Source organism: Nicotiana tomentosiformis, chromosome 4, assembly GCF_000390325.3.
Source record: "Nicotiana tomentosiformis chromosome 4, ASM39032v3, whole genome shotgun sequence".
Taxonomy (NCBI): domain Eukaryota; kingdom Viridiplantae; phylum Streptophyta; class Magnoliopsida; order Solanales; family Solanaceae; genus Nicotiana; species Nicotiana tomentosiformis.
The window spans coordinates 102,694,594-102,708,962 of NC_090815.1; the positions used below are offsets into that span (position 1 = coordinate 102,694,594).

At 41.1% G+C, this 14,369-nt stretch overlaps 1 protein-coding gene across 1 annotated transcript in view; it reads right to left on the reverse strand.

The window, feature by feature from the left end:
* Nucleotides 1-14,369, reverse strand: part of LOC104115446 (sugar transport protein 5-like) — a 61,078-nt gene that overhangs the window by 3,024 nt on the left and 43,685 nt on the right. The window lies entirely within an intron of this gene.

A 14,369-nucleotide genomic window follows, 5' to 3' on the forward strand; every position in this document is an offset into this window, starting at 1 on the left:
TATACACTGTCTGTGAAACCTCACTCTTTTTTTTTCTCTCTTTGTTGGTTTAATACAAATGGCCAAAAATCTCTTTATTTATAGAGATTTAATACTCCTCCAGATGATATCAGTGACATCAAAAGAAAGAAAGAAACTTCAAATTCTTCAATGTGGACAATTCAAAAAATGTTGGCTTCCAATTGAAAATAACTACTCACATTAGAAGTCTTTTTCAAAGGAAGAAAAACATCTTCCTTAAGTCATGGGCTGGACTCATCAAATCTTCTCCTCCAGTCCCATTCACCTAAAAGAGGTAACACCAGAGTTTCTAGTTTGAGTGCATGCCGAAAAGTTCTTTGCATAGCTCGAACTTGTCTCCTGGTACCACCTTAGTTAGCCTATCCGAAGGATTCTCACTTGTATGGATCTTCTTGACATATATAGATCCATCTTCTATTCTTTCTCGAATCCAGTGATATCTCACGTCGATATGTTTTGTCCTTGCGTGATACATGGTGTTTTTGCTTAAGTCTATTGTACTTTGACTATCACAATAGACGACATACCTGTTTTGATGCAATCTAAGGTCTCGTAGGGACCGTTTTAGCCAAGCCATCTCCTTGCCAGCTTATGTAGTGGCAATATACTCCGCTTCACTTGTAGAGAGTGCAACACACTTATGCAACTTCGACTGCCATGATATAGCTCCCCCTGAAAATGTGAACAAGTATCATGTAGTAGATTTACGATTATCAAGATCACCTGCCATATCAGCATCCGTATAGCCCTTCAAGATTGGATCAGATCCTCCAAAACACAAGCAATCTCCTGTGGAACCTCTCAGGTACCTCAATATCCACTTGACTGCTTCCCAATGTTCTTTTCCTAGATTTTAAAGGAACCTTCTAACAACACCAACTGCATAGCAATATCTGGTCTAGTGCATACCATTGCATACATCAAGCTTCCAACTGCTGAAGAATAAGGAACTCTAGCTATGTTCCATTTCTCCTCCATTGTTGTAGAACACATATTCTTGCTCAACTTTAGATGACCGGCAAAAGGTGTGCTGACTGGCTTAGCATTCTTCATGTTGAAGCGTTCCAGTACACGTTTAATGTACTTCTCCTGAGACAGCCACAGTTTTTTACTTGTTCGCTCTCGAACTATCTTCATACCCATAATTTGTTGTGCTGGGCCCAAGTCCTTCATATCAAATGACTTGGACAAATCTCCCTTCAACTTTGTGATCAACACCTTATCTTTTCCTACAATTAACATATCACCCACAAACAACAACAATATAATAAAGTTATTTTCAGAAAATCTTTTGAATATACACATGGATCAGAATATGTCTTTGTGTAAGTTTGACTTTTCATGAATGAGTCAAACTTCTTGTACCACTGCCTTGGTGCCTGCTTCAACCCATAAAGACTCTTATTCAGTTTGCACACCATGTGTTTCCTTTAAGCTACTTCAAATCCTTTTGGCTGCTCCATATAGATCTCCTCTTCCAAATCTCCGTGAAGAAATACAGTTTTCACGTCCAACTGCTCCACTTCAAGATCAAGGCTAGCTGTTAAGCTCAAGATTGTTCGAATAGAAGTCATTTTGACAACATGTGAGAAAATTTCATCAAAATCAATACCTTTCTTCTATTCGAAGCCTTTAACCACCAATCGAGCTTTGTATCTTACCAGCTTTCCATTTCCATCTTTCATGATTTTAAAGACTCACTTACATTTGAGTGGTCTTTTACCCTTTGGAAGTTCAACCAGCTTGTAAGTGCCATTTTTCTGTAGAGATTCCATCTCTTCTTGCCTGGATTTCATTCACTAGTTCTTTTCTGGATGGGACAACACCTCCTTAAGACTTTCTGGCTCCCCCTCATCACTGATGAGGACATACTCCATGGCAGGTTACCTGCATGACTCTACCATTGGCCTTTCTGATCTCCGCAGAGGTTGAGGTTGTTCTTCTCCCTGAGTGGGGTGCTCCACTTGCTCGACATCACCATCAAGTTGCTCCCCCTGCCCAATAACCTCACCAGGTTGCTCCCCCTACTCGGCAACCTAGTCGATCCTATTTTCTGCACTTGTGGGATTGTTAGAAGTAGAAGGAATAGTAACAAGGTTAGGAATTATACCATTCTTGGCCTTCTCTGGCATATCGTCAGCAGTTCCAACTTCACTTTCTCGGAAGACTACATCTCTACTTCTGATGACCTTATTCTTTACAGGAACCCACAATCTGCATCCGAACTCTTCATCTCCATATGCGATAAATATGCAGGGAACAGATTTATCATCCAGCTTTGTTCTTTGCTCCTTTGGTACATGTGAAAAAGCTCTGCAACCGAACACCTTCAAATGCAAGTGGGACACTTCCTTGTTGGTCCAAACTCTCTCTGGGATGTACGCCAACTGAACTGATGGACTCCTATTGATCAGGTTACAGGTTGTCTGAACTGCTTCACCCCAGAATGACTTAGGTAGTTTAGCCATTCTGAGCATGCTTATCGCTTTATCCACAATGGTACGCTTCATCCTTTCGGCTACGCCATTATGTTGTGGGGTTCCAGGAACTGACTTTTCATGTCTAATCCCATGGCTCGAACAATACTCTTCAAACTCCCTTGAAGCGTAATCACCTCTATTGTCACTTCAGCGACGCTTTAGCTTTTGGCCCGTCTCCCTTTCCACCACAGCATGAAACTTCTGGAAACTTGAAATACCTGATCTTTGGTTTTCAAAATATAAACCCATAATTTTCGTGAAGCATCATTAATAAAAGTAACAAAATATTTGTTACCACCCATCGATTCAATTTCTATTGGACCACAAACATCAGAATATACCAAATCAAGCATATTTAATTTTCTTTTGAGAAGATGTCTGAAATAAGCCCTCGGAGGGCGTGGCTGTTGTGACTGACTCGGTCCAGATCTGTTGGAGTGACCGCTAAAAGCACCCCGTACAGGAGGTACACTAGACACTGGCGATGCATAATAACGCTCCTAGAGCCTCGAAGGGATCGGAATACCACTGGCGGCTAGAAGAGCTGAATGAACGGGGAGGCTTCCGTAGCCCCTACCATGGCGAACTACAGTTGGGGCACGAGTACCAAGTGCCAGACTCTCAAGACCTCTTGGCCTCCCTCTCCTCTCTATCTCGAGTGAGCATGCCCTCCAATATCCTAGCAATACTCATAACCTGCTGGTAAGAAATATCCATCTCCAGCTCCCTGACCATACTAATCCTGATACTGGGGTGGAGTCCCTCAATAAACCGACGAACCCTCTCTCGAACTGTGGCAACCAAGGCCCGTGCATGTCGGGCCAAATCACTTAAACGAATTGCATACTCTGACACAGTCATAGCACCCTAGCGCAGCTGCTCAAACTCCGCGCGCCATGCGTCCCTGAAGCTCTGAGGGACATACTCTCTCAAAAACATGTCCTAGAACTGAGTCCATGTAAGTGAAGCTGCCTTAGCCGGACTACTCAAATCATAAGCACGCCACCACTGATAGGCTGCTCCTCTAAGCTGGAATGCAGTTAAGGAAACCCCACTCGACTCCGCTACACCTATAGTACGGAGAATACAGTGACACTCCACAAAAAATCCTGGGAATCCTCTTACACCAATCCGCTGAAGGTATGAGGGTGGTACTTCTTGTACCTCTCAAGTCTGAGCTGCTCCGCCTTAGAAACTGCTGCCTAACCTCGGGTTGAACTGGAACTACCGGCTGCATCGGTATAATCTCTAGAACCTGGTCGATCTGAACCCTCTACTTAGGGGTATGGGTTGCGAGAGTCTGTGCTCCTTCCCCTGCATGAGATGTGGCAAGACCAAGTGGAATCAATCTAGACTAAGCTAAGTTGTTGAACATGCTCAAAACCTGGGCTAGAGTCTCCTGGAGGGCTGGTGCAACAACATGCTTCTCAGGTGTCTCCCCTCCAGTTGGAGCTACTGGGGGCTCTTCTGTAGTAGCTCATGTGGGTGCTCTGGCTGCACCACATGGACGTCATCGGCCTATACCCCGTACCCGGCCTCTCGTGGCTCTAGCAGGGGGCGCGGAGTGCCTGGTCATCAGATTCTCATGCACGTGTCCTCACCATTTGTGAGAGAATAGAATACAGAAGTTTAGAATTTCGAAGTCAATAATTTTGCACGATAAGGAATCAAAAAAGTATAATTTTTCCTAACAGTTCCATAACCTCCCGAAGATAAGTACAGACGTCTCTGTACCGATCCGTGAGTCTATAATAAATCGGCTTGTGACTCACGACATCTATGAACCTAGAGCTCAGATACCAACTTGTCACGACCCAAACATCCCTCCAAAACATGTTGTGACGGCACCTAGTCTCTACGACTAGGTAAGCCTAACAGATTGGGGAAATATTAATAATGGAAGCAAAACTTAACTGCAATAGATACTGAATAACCAATAACAATGCCGCTCGGCATGTACAATAACCAAAATGCTAGACGTACACAGCTTTCCCAAAATCCAGAACATCATGAGTCACAAGCTACAGAAGGCAAATAGCATCTCTATACACTAGAGTCTAATAAAAGAAATACAGGAAGTGTTTGATATATAGGAGAATAGAGGGGGACTCCTAGGTCTGCGGACGTGGTAGATGTACCTTGAAGTCTCCATACAGTAGCAAGCACTCTCAACTAATAGCCAGGCTAATAAGAATTACCTAGATCTGCACACAAAACGTGTGCAGAAAAGTAGCATGAGTACACCACAACGGTACCCAGTAGGTGCCAAGCCTAACCTCAGTCGAGTAGTGACGAGGTCAGGTCAGGCCCACTGGTAAATTATAAATAAGACTGGAGAATATATACAGTATAATAAGATACTAGAATTTAACAAAAGGAAACATAACAAGGCAATAGTACAACACACAGGGGTAAACAGCAGGTGATCTCTCGAGATACCGTCTCGTAGTCCTAAAATATATGTGCAGGGAGAACTCCTGAGGTACCGCCTTGTAGTCTCAAAATAAATGTACAGGGAGAACTCCTAAGGTACCACCTTGTAGTCTCAAAAGTAAATATTCAGGGAGAACTCCCGAGGAACCGCCTCGTAGTCTCAAAAGTAAATATGCAGGGAGAACTCCCGAGGAACCGCCTCGTAGTCTCAAAAGTAAACACACAGCTCAAACCGATAAATACAACAGTTAACAGCCCGTGTACGTACTCGTCACCTCACGTACACGGCCCTCACATATCACAACTATTACCAAATCCTAAGGGTATTCCACCTCCCCCCCCCTCAAGGTTAGGCAAGCCACTTACCTCGAACCAAGCTCAATCAATCAGTACAATACCTTTTCCACGAATATCCAAGTACAAATGGCCCAAATCTAGCCAAAATCAATTACATACGATAAACACAACTAAAAGAAATTAAACTAACTAATGAAATAAAAGCTAAAGCAAGAATTTAGAAAATCGCCCCAAAAAGTCGACCCAGGCCCACGTCTCGGAATCGGATAAAAGTCAAAACATATGAACACACATTCACTCGCGAGCTCATTCGTACCAAAATTATCCAAATCCGATATCAAAATCCCAATCAAAACACAAATGCTTATTTGAAGAACCTTCCAACGTTTTCCCAAATTTCTCGACCAAATTCCTTAATTAAATGATGATTTCAACTATAGAATAATGGAATAAAACCATAAACGAGTTAAGAATCATTACCCCAATGTTCTCTCTGAAAATCCTTGAATTATCGCCTCAATCTGAGCTCTCAAGGAACCAAAATAAAAATGAGATCAAACCCTCGAAATTGACCTTTTGCTGCCCAGCGATTCCGCATCTGAGGACCTACTGTCGCACCTGCGACGCCGCACCTGCGGAATTTCCCTCGCAGGTGCAGAAATGACTTAAGAGGCTGGGTCCGCATCAGCGATGAAGGGGCCGCACCTGTGTGTGCGCGCCTACGAAACCTGGTCCGCGTCTGCGGTCTCACCTCGTACTTGCGCTCCTTTGGCGCATCTGCGGGCATTGCAGATGCGTAAATATCGCCTCGCACCTGTGACCCCTGAACACCTACCCCACTCCACTTCTGCGATAGACCTTGCGCATGTGTGATCCTGCACCTACGGTCTCCCCACCACAGATGCGAAAACACTAGAAATCAGAAAACTTTAGCCTTTTACCTAAGTCCAATTTCAATATGTTAAGCATCCGAAACACACCTGAGGCACCCGGGACCTCAACTAAACATACCAACCAGTCCTAAAACACTATACGAACTTAGTCGATCCCTCGAATCACATCAAAAAATGCTAAAAACACGAATCACCCTCTGATTCAAACTTAATGAACTTGAAACTTTAAATTTCTACAATCCTTTCCGAAACCTATCAAATCACGTCCGATTGACCTCAAAATTTGCACACAAGTCATAATTGACATTACGGACCTACTCTCACTTCCGAAATCGGAATCCGACCCCGATATCAAAATGTCCACTACCGGTCAAAATCTCCAAAAATTCGACTTTCGCCAATTCAAGTCTAAATCAGCTACGGACCTCCAATTCACAGTCTAGACGCGTTCCTAAGTCTAGAATCACCCAACGGAGCTAACTAAACTCTATTACGGAGTCGTTTTCACACAGTTCCAACTAAAGTCAAAATCCTAATACTTAAGCTTCCGTTTAGGGACTAAGTGTCCCAATTCACTCTGAAATCACAACAACAACCTCCCAGCAAGTGACATAAGTAGAAAAAGATACTAGGAAAGCAGTAAATAGGGGATTAGGGCTATAACTCTCAAAACCACCGCCCGGGTCGTTACACAACCTTAGCTCGTAAAACACAGAATCTAATTCACAACATCCGAAATTTTCTATAAGATCTGAATCTCTCATCTACACATTGTATAATTGTGAACAAGTTATATCAGGCCATAACCATAATCCAAGATGTAATCACATGATATATCACATAACTCAAATTCTTATAGTAATAATTCTGACCACAATAACTACTCGAAGCAAACTCGGTTCCGGTAATAAACCTCGTATCAAACAAAAACCTCATTCTAAAACCTTCGTACACTGCCAATGATGGAAGAAACATGCAAAAACTCATAACCACTTGTCAGATCATCAAGCCATGGAGCTCCCTTTCCTTCGACAAGAACTATAGCCCATTTCTAAGCCGATCAGCAATATTATCGTTCCAAATATACCGTAATTAGATCCGATAGCACCCATTCTAGGTCCAACTACCTCATCTTATCAAATACAAGCTACTCTACTAACATGCCACACAAATACTACTCAGAGCCACAAACCTTGCAATCCGTGCACCAATACACAATAATTCAAATGTACTCCAATATAGAGAATGACTCCAATGAGAGAACCATCCCGCAAGCTCAACAAGTACAACCACAAACCGCAATGTTACAAACCCATATTACATAGTAGAACCAAGACACACAAATCTAACACAAAGGATCATATTCCGACATAACCCAGCTGCAATGCGTGGCCCCATCCAGACACGGGTCCATATGGAAACCTCAAGCCACCATGCTCAAAATCAACAACTACACGCATTTCAACATCAAATACCCGAAGTGTATGACTATAACCACAGAGAAGAAAATAACACATTATACCATAGTCTGGAGAGAACAAAACCAAGGCACAATCAATCATTCGACACCCCAATAACCATCTCGCTCTAATCCCGCTACAAGACCCAAATAGAACCGCACCATGTGTGCTTATAGCCAACAAATCAAAACCCATCGTGGCATAGAATGATCAATTCATAGAACATATAAGAACACGAATACACTCCACTTTGACCGAATGGCACATCCCTGAACAATAGTAGTACGTAGTTGACCAATCCTATCCGATATAGAATACACTTCCTCGTTGGGCCTACCAATGAGCCCCAAATCATCTCTGGTCATCCACAAATGGATAATTAATCCTCTAAAAGTCCATAATGACCTAACCATAACATATACTATCACCTGGCTAGCTTTGGCCACATATTCACCGTCCATAACCACGAAACAATCTACTTCTGAGAACTCCTTGTCTCCAAATCCGTAGAACAAATGAATCACCATATCTGATCCTAACTCCACCGCCCAAATGTCTAACACTTCTCTCATACACGATCATCCCACGAGGAATACTTCCATAATTCTTCTGTGCCACATAGAAAAATCTGAATATCAGCAGCCGATCAACGAGGGGAGTACCGCAATACCAATAAAGCATCTGTAAGTCAACACTCAGTGCGCCTTCAGAAATGCGCACCTTTCTCAGGAATTACCAAGCAGTTATAACATCCATCTATATATCTGAAACTGCCCATGTTGTCCAAAATTCATGACCTTCCCTCCAAATATGAACTGTGACCTTGCACATGCAAAACTCAATCCTATTCAACATGCCACATCTATCATGCCATTATATGAAACGTACGAGAATCTCATAATCAACTCTAAGTCATAAGCAGAATACATACTCGATCACTCAGAAACCTTTTATTTGATCTCATCCAGGAGAAAATCACAATACGCAACATGTTTTTCATGCCAGTAGGAAATATCCATCCCAAGCCATGATAGAAACCATTGAGAACTCTTCGAAACCCATTTTCCCATAATCAAACCATCAGAACTGAGTCTCTCTAACTCAACCAAGCCACGCAGGTTGCCAAACCTAAGAGTATTCACCAAAACACATGTAGAGCCTCACCACATCATAAGTACCCAAAGAACCGATCATATATATTACCGTACTGATCCAACCTACTACCAAGCTGTCCTATTTCTCTGAGTTCCTTCTGAATTGCCCTCAAACTGACACTTCTCCTTGTTAGAATATCACAATCCTCACCCAAAGCTCACCATAAGGGATCCTAGCATAAAACCACAACACCCTAAAGCCCATAAGCTATTGTATTCCCACTTAACCACCCCCAAACATACCGCAATTGAGATACCCATTTTAAAGAGACCTTCTATGAATCTGAAGTCGTTTCCTCTACCTTTTTAATACCGAACTGTAAAATCTATAATGATATGTCACGCCTTGACCTCGGGGAGCGCGATAGGCGCTCAACCGAGATATCCCGATTAAGCAAGTCAGCTAGATGCCTTCTACCCAACATTTCCCTTTAATAATATAAGAATTAGTACAAGTGATAGACATGACAAAAGTTAAGTATTCCACATTCTTTTTCCATTACTAAAGGATATCCATTTATGATTTTCAAAATATTATAAGTTTATAGATATGATGAAAAACATGTTTGCCCAAATACCAACACTTACTAGTTTAATTGCCAACATCATACACCACTCACAACCTGTATACGGAGCCTCTAAGTAGAACAGAAGAGAAGAATGGAAGTGCCGGCGATAAGGCCCCAGATATACCTCAAAACATAAAGTACAACGTCAAATGACATGAAGCCCGGAATAGAGTAGGGCTCACCAAAATCTGCTGAATAGAGAGTAACTGCTAACGAGGATCAAAACTGCCCGCTAACAAATCCACCTGCATCCATTGAAGATGCACCGCCCCCGGCAAAAGGGACGTTAGTATATATGGAATAGTACTAGTATGTAAAGCTAAATATCCTCTTTCAAAATGGAATGCCAATATAAGAACGGGAAAATCATAGAAACAACAAGTCACAATCAACAATATCCAAATGCACAGTTAAAACATAACAACTTTCAAAATACGAAAATAATATATATATTTCAAAATATGAAAATAATATATATATATTTTTGGTTGGGAGATCATTAGCACCGATATACCACCGTATTTTTAGTACGGAGTCCGATCACGCCCGATCGTCTAGGCCATCTCCCCACAAACAATGTGGTTTGACATGTGATGCAAAAAAAGGTGTTACCAAGAGTAGTACCACCATATGCCCAACATGGCGTCCGATCTCCACCCGAACGGCTAGGTCATCTCCCCACATATGCCATGTGAGCTGACATTAAATCCAGGGCTATCAACAATCTCATCCCAATTAAGGGGAATAATCACAATAACATCAATATTTCAATCTCATCCCAAATAAGGGGAATAACCACAATCCACTCCTACACCGGCACGTGTAGTTTCAGGTGTAGGCCTTATGACTCACCCTTCCTCGGTTTGCTAATGATACTCCCAAAGATATTTTGTTTTGCACACAAGGGAAACAAAAGTACAAACATATGCTATATTCACCTCAATATGTTTCACACTATAAATATCTTCATTAGTACTTTCAAACATTCACAACATCGTTATTTATTTGGTTCTCTTGGCCATACTTATGATTCTCCATCCATGGCATGTTGGCCGTATTTCATATTCCACATTTTCATTTCTTTACTTTCATGGATCATCATCATAAATATCAAAAAATAGAATATTCCGGAAATCACAACTTTAGGTTTATTATAAATGAAAACTTTAAACACAATGGATTTCTTTCCAGGAAATGGAGTAGAATAATTGGCAATCAAAGCACAAGTTAAAATCATAGGCAATCGAAGCACAAGTTAAAATCATAGGCAATCGAAGCACGAGTTAAAATCATAAATGAGTAACACATCATTTATTCTTGAAATACTTTTTCCCAAAAGGGCAATACACAATTTTAACTCATGAAGATATAAGAGCTCAAACCACATTGGACATTCTTACAAAGCATAATATTAATTAAAAACAACCACATTTGGGCATAACTTGGGTACATAAGCTTTTAGGCAAATCTATTTTCGAAGTCAGACTGGAACAGTTGAATCAAGGCCTATTTCAAAACCTTTCTCACATCATTTTATTTTCTCGGCACCATTGACCACAAGTATAACTTTCATTCTTGGCACATTGGCCACACTTTATGTCTCCAAACCATTTCTTTCACTTTCAAGAATCCTTATAGGTTATCATCAACAAGGCATTTCCACTCAATACTCTAAATACACATTTGAGCAACTAACCAAATTAAGGATCTTAGGCACATATAATTTCTTACACAATTCAACATGCTAGTTTTCATTAGGATCACGTTTTCAAATCATAACACATTAACACACAGCTCATGCTTAATCACTTTTTCAAATAGTAACTCAACATACAAGAACATTTGGAATACAAATTGAACGCATATATCCCTTGACACAAGGCTTATTCGGAATAATCAATTTATACTGAGCAACACGGGACTTACAAGGCCATGGATGGGTTCAATTCTAAAAGAGGAATTTAGCGAACATGCCTTGTTTGACTTACCCGGATAGATGATAATCTAGTGATTGACTTCCTTGATTCTTGAAGGTTGGTGCAAGATTCGAAGATTAGAATGCTAGGTTTCCTCCTTCTCTCTCTAAAATGCTCTTACCGCTCTCTAAAATTATCAGACATCTGCTTCAAAATGAGCCCCTAAGGCTATTTATCAAAATAGGATTGGGTAATAAAAATAGAAAAATGGACCCTCCGAACTCAGGTCTGTTATCGTAAAATGGACCGCATAACAGATATGCGGTCCGAAAAATAGACCGCAAAAGTGATGCCCTAAAACTTGAATGGTGTGGACAGGTATGCGGTCGCAGAATGGACCGCAGAATGACCCAGCAAAATTCTTCGGGCCAAATCTGCGACGAAAAATGCGGACCGCAAAATAGATATGCAATAGCAGAATGGACCGCAAAACGACCTTCGAAATTCAACCATTTTCTGTTCAACTCCGCTATGATTATGCGGCCTACGAAACGGTTCTGTGATCGCGAAACAGACCACAGAATTGCCTTCTTCTGCCGAAAAATTTCCATCAACTCCTTAGTGCATTCTTCAACCCAAAAAGTCTATACCGCTAACTACTACATCTATACACATTACCCGACCTCGGCACCACAAAACTAGACTTCCTTGGTGAAATTTTATGGGGCCTTACATGAAATAGAAATACCGGGAGTCTCGACACCATCTAATGTAAATCTCATATCCTAGCCATATACAAATCCTGAAAAAAACAATTCATTGCTATATATAAATCTTGAATCCATTAGAACCTTCTCGAGAGTCATCCACTCTGCTCAAATCTCAATTGCACCGACCAGACGGCCCGAACGACCTGTGCCCCATTAGTACAATAACACCCAAACAAGTAATCCACACAGTTGAGCAACCGAGCAATTGTCTACTCCACGCGCACTACATCCTTCACGAATAACAACTCAATCATCCCATGATTCTCATATACCCATAAAGTGTACCATAACTCGTATCCAGAAATTTCTTTACTCGAGTCATCCTCGATTCAGCCTCTGTAAGTGATAACCGATCCACAAGTATTCCTTAGACCGAAACCAATACAACATGTAACCATGCAATCAAACCGTCGATAGCAGACTCCCCTCTTAGCTCGATGCCATAGAATAGAATATCTGATAACTCACCATACCCATACTCTATTACTATCATAATCCCGCACTGAAGTTTAACTCAATCCTTTGTAAGCTCATGTAACACAAACCATCTAATACCTTAAATCATCTACTAAGCTCGCACACATCCACATGACGATCATGTCAACTATCCCAACCAAGTTCAAATTCAAATCTCAACACATATACCCCCTGATAGAAAGGAAACTCTCCGCACAACATTATAAGGATCACACCTCCGTAGATTACTCCGCAAGAGATAACCCACTTGCTTAGCCTCAAATTTGCATCTTGTTTTACCTTTTCGCAGCCATGATTACTACGCTATCACTTAATCTTCTTGAGTCTAAACTAACCACAAGACATGAAAATCTACTTCGTTTCACATTTAAACAACATGAAAAATCCTTCAACATACTCGACCCGAGACTATATGTCACATCAAGAAAGTAATCTAGCCCCCAATAGTCCTTTTTACATCTCAAGCAAACTTTTTTCATCACATTCAACCCATCTGAATACATCCCGCAGTCACATCATACTCATCATATAGCCATCCAACCACTCGTCGAATCATAAATTTCACTCATAGGGACACTACCAGACATATAAGCCCAAAAGTACGTGATCACATAGCCGAAATCCCCGTGCTCAAGCTACGGTCAAAACCCGATCTCAAGTCCTCCTGACTAGCCCATCATTAGCACACAGAACTTATATCTCGTACCTCATCCATGTAATCACAAGCCGGCTATGCACAGCTGATACCGAGTGTTCTCATATGCATACGAATGCGTAGAAGGGATTCAAATAGCTACGCTTCAAACTGAATCAATGTCGCACGATAAGGAAAGAAAGATGGGAAGTTTATCCTAAATGCCCTGTAGCCTCTCGAAGATAGGTATGGACGTCATCATACCGATCCACAAGACACTACTAGACACTTGCTCATGACTTGTAGAATCTATGAACCTAAAGCTCTGATACCAACTTGTCACGACCCAAAATCCAACTAGTCGTGATGGTACCTAACCCAACCCACTAGGTAAGCCAATTAACAACTATCCAAATTAATGAGATTTTTCAAGAAAGAAATGATAACAAAACTCCTATATATACAAGCATTCCCAAGGACTGGTAGTATAAATCATGAGCTTCTAAAATTTAGAATTTACAAATATAGTATGAAATAAAGTACATCATCTGTTTGAGATGTACATGATGAGATTAAAATTCTATAACTACCAAGATCAAGAGGCAGTTATGACCGGAACGCAGGTATATCTTCAAATCCAACTCCCTCCGTGCACAGCAACATCAACATCCTACATTTGCACAAAAGGTGAAGAAGTATAGTATGAGTACAACCGACCTCATATACTCAATAAGTAACAAACCTAACCTTAAGTTCAAAGTAGTGACGAGTTGGGACAAAGGTCAGAGCCCAACACCAATAGCAAATGACAGTTCATAACAATATAATAAACGTGGTACAAGAAATAACTCAGAGATATAATATTCAGCTCGTTCACAGTTCCGAAAAATAGGCATGCTTTTCAAATATCATAGTGAAAAACCCAAATCTCTTACCGAAAGCACCAAAATATGAGAAAGTTTGTAAAATCGTGATTTTCTTTCCAAAACCTTTCAACAGTTAAATGTTTCATCATCAAATAGAATGAGGAAAATACATCTCTATACCTACATGTCAGTGTATATGAGAAGTCATCAATGATGTGATAACATACAACATGGGAAAAATGCATCTCTATGCCTGTTTGTCAAGAGTGCATGTCAAATGCAATACAACATAGTAAATAACCATATGCATACTCTTAGAGTATAAATCCACTCAGCCCTCCCAATCACTCAGTCCTCACACTCACTCAATCCTCCTAATCACTCGGCACTCGCACTCAA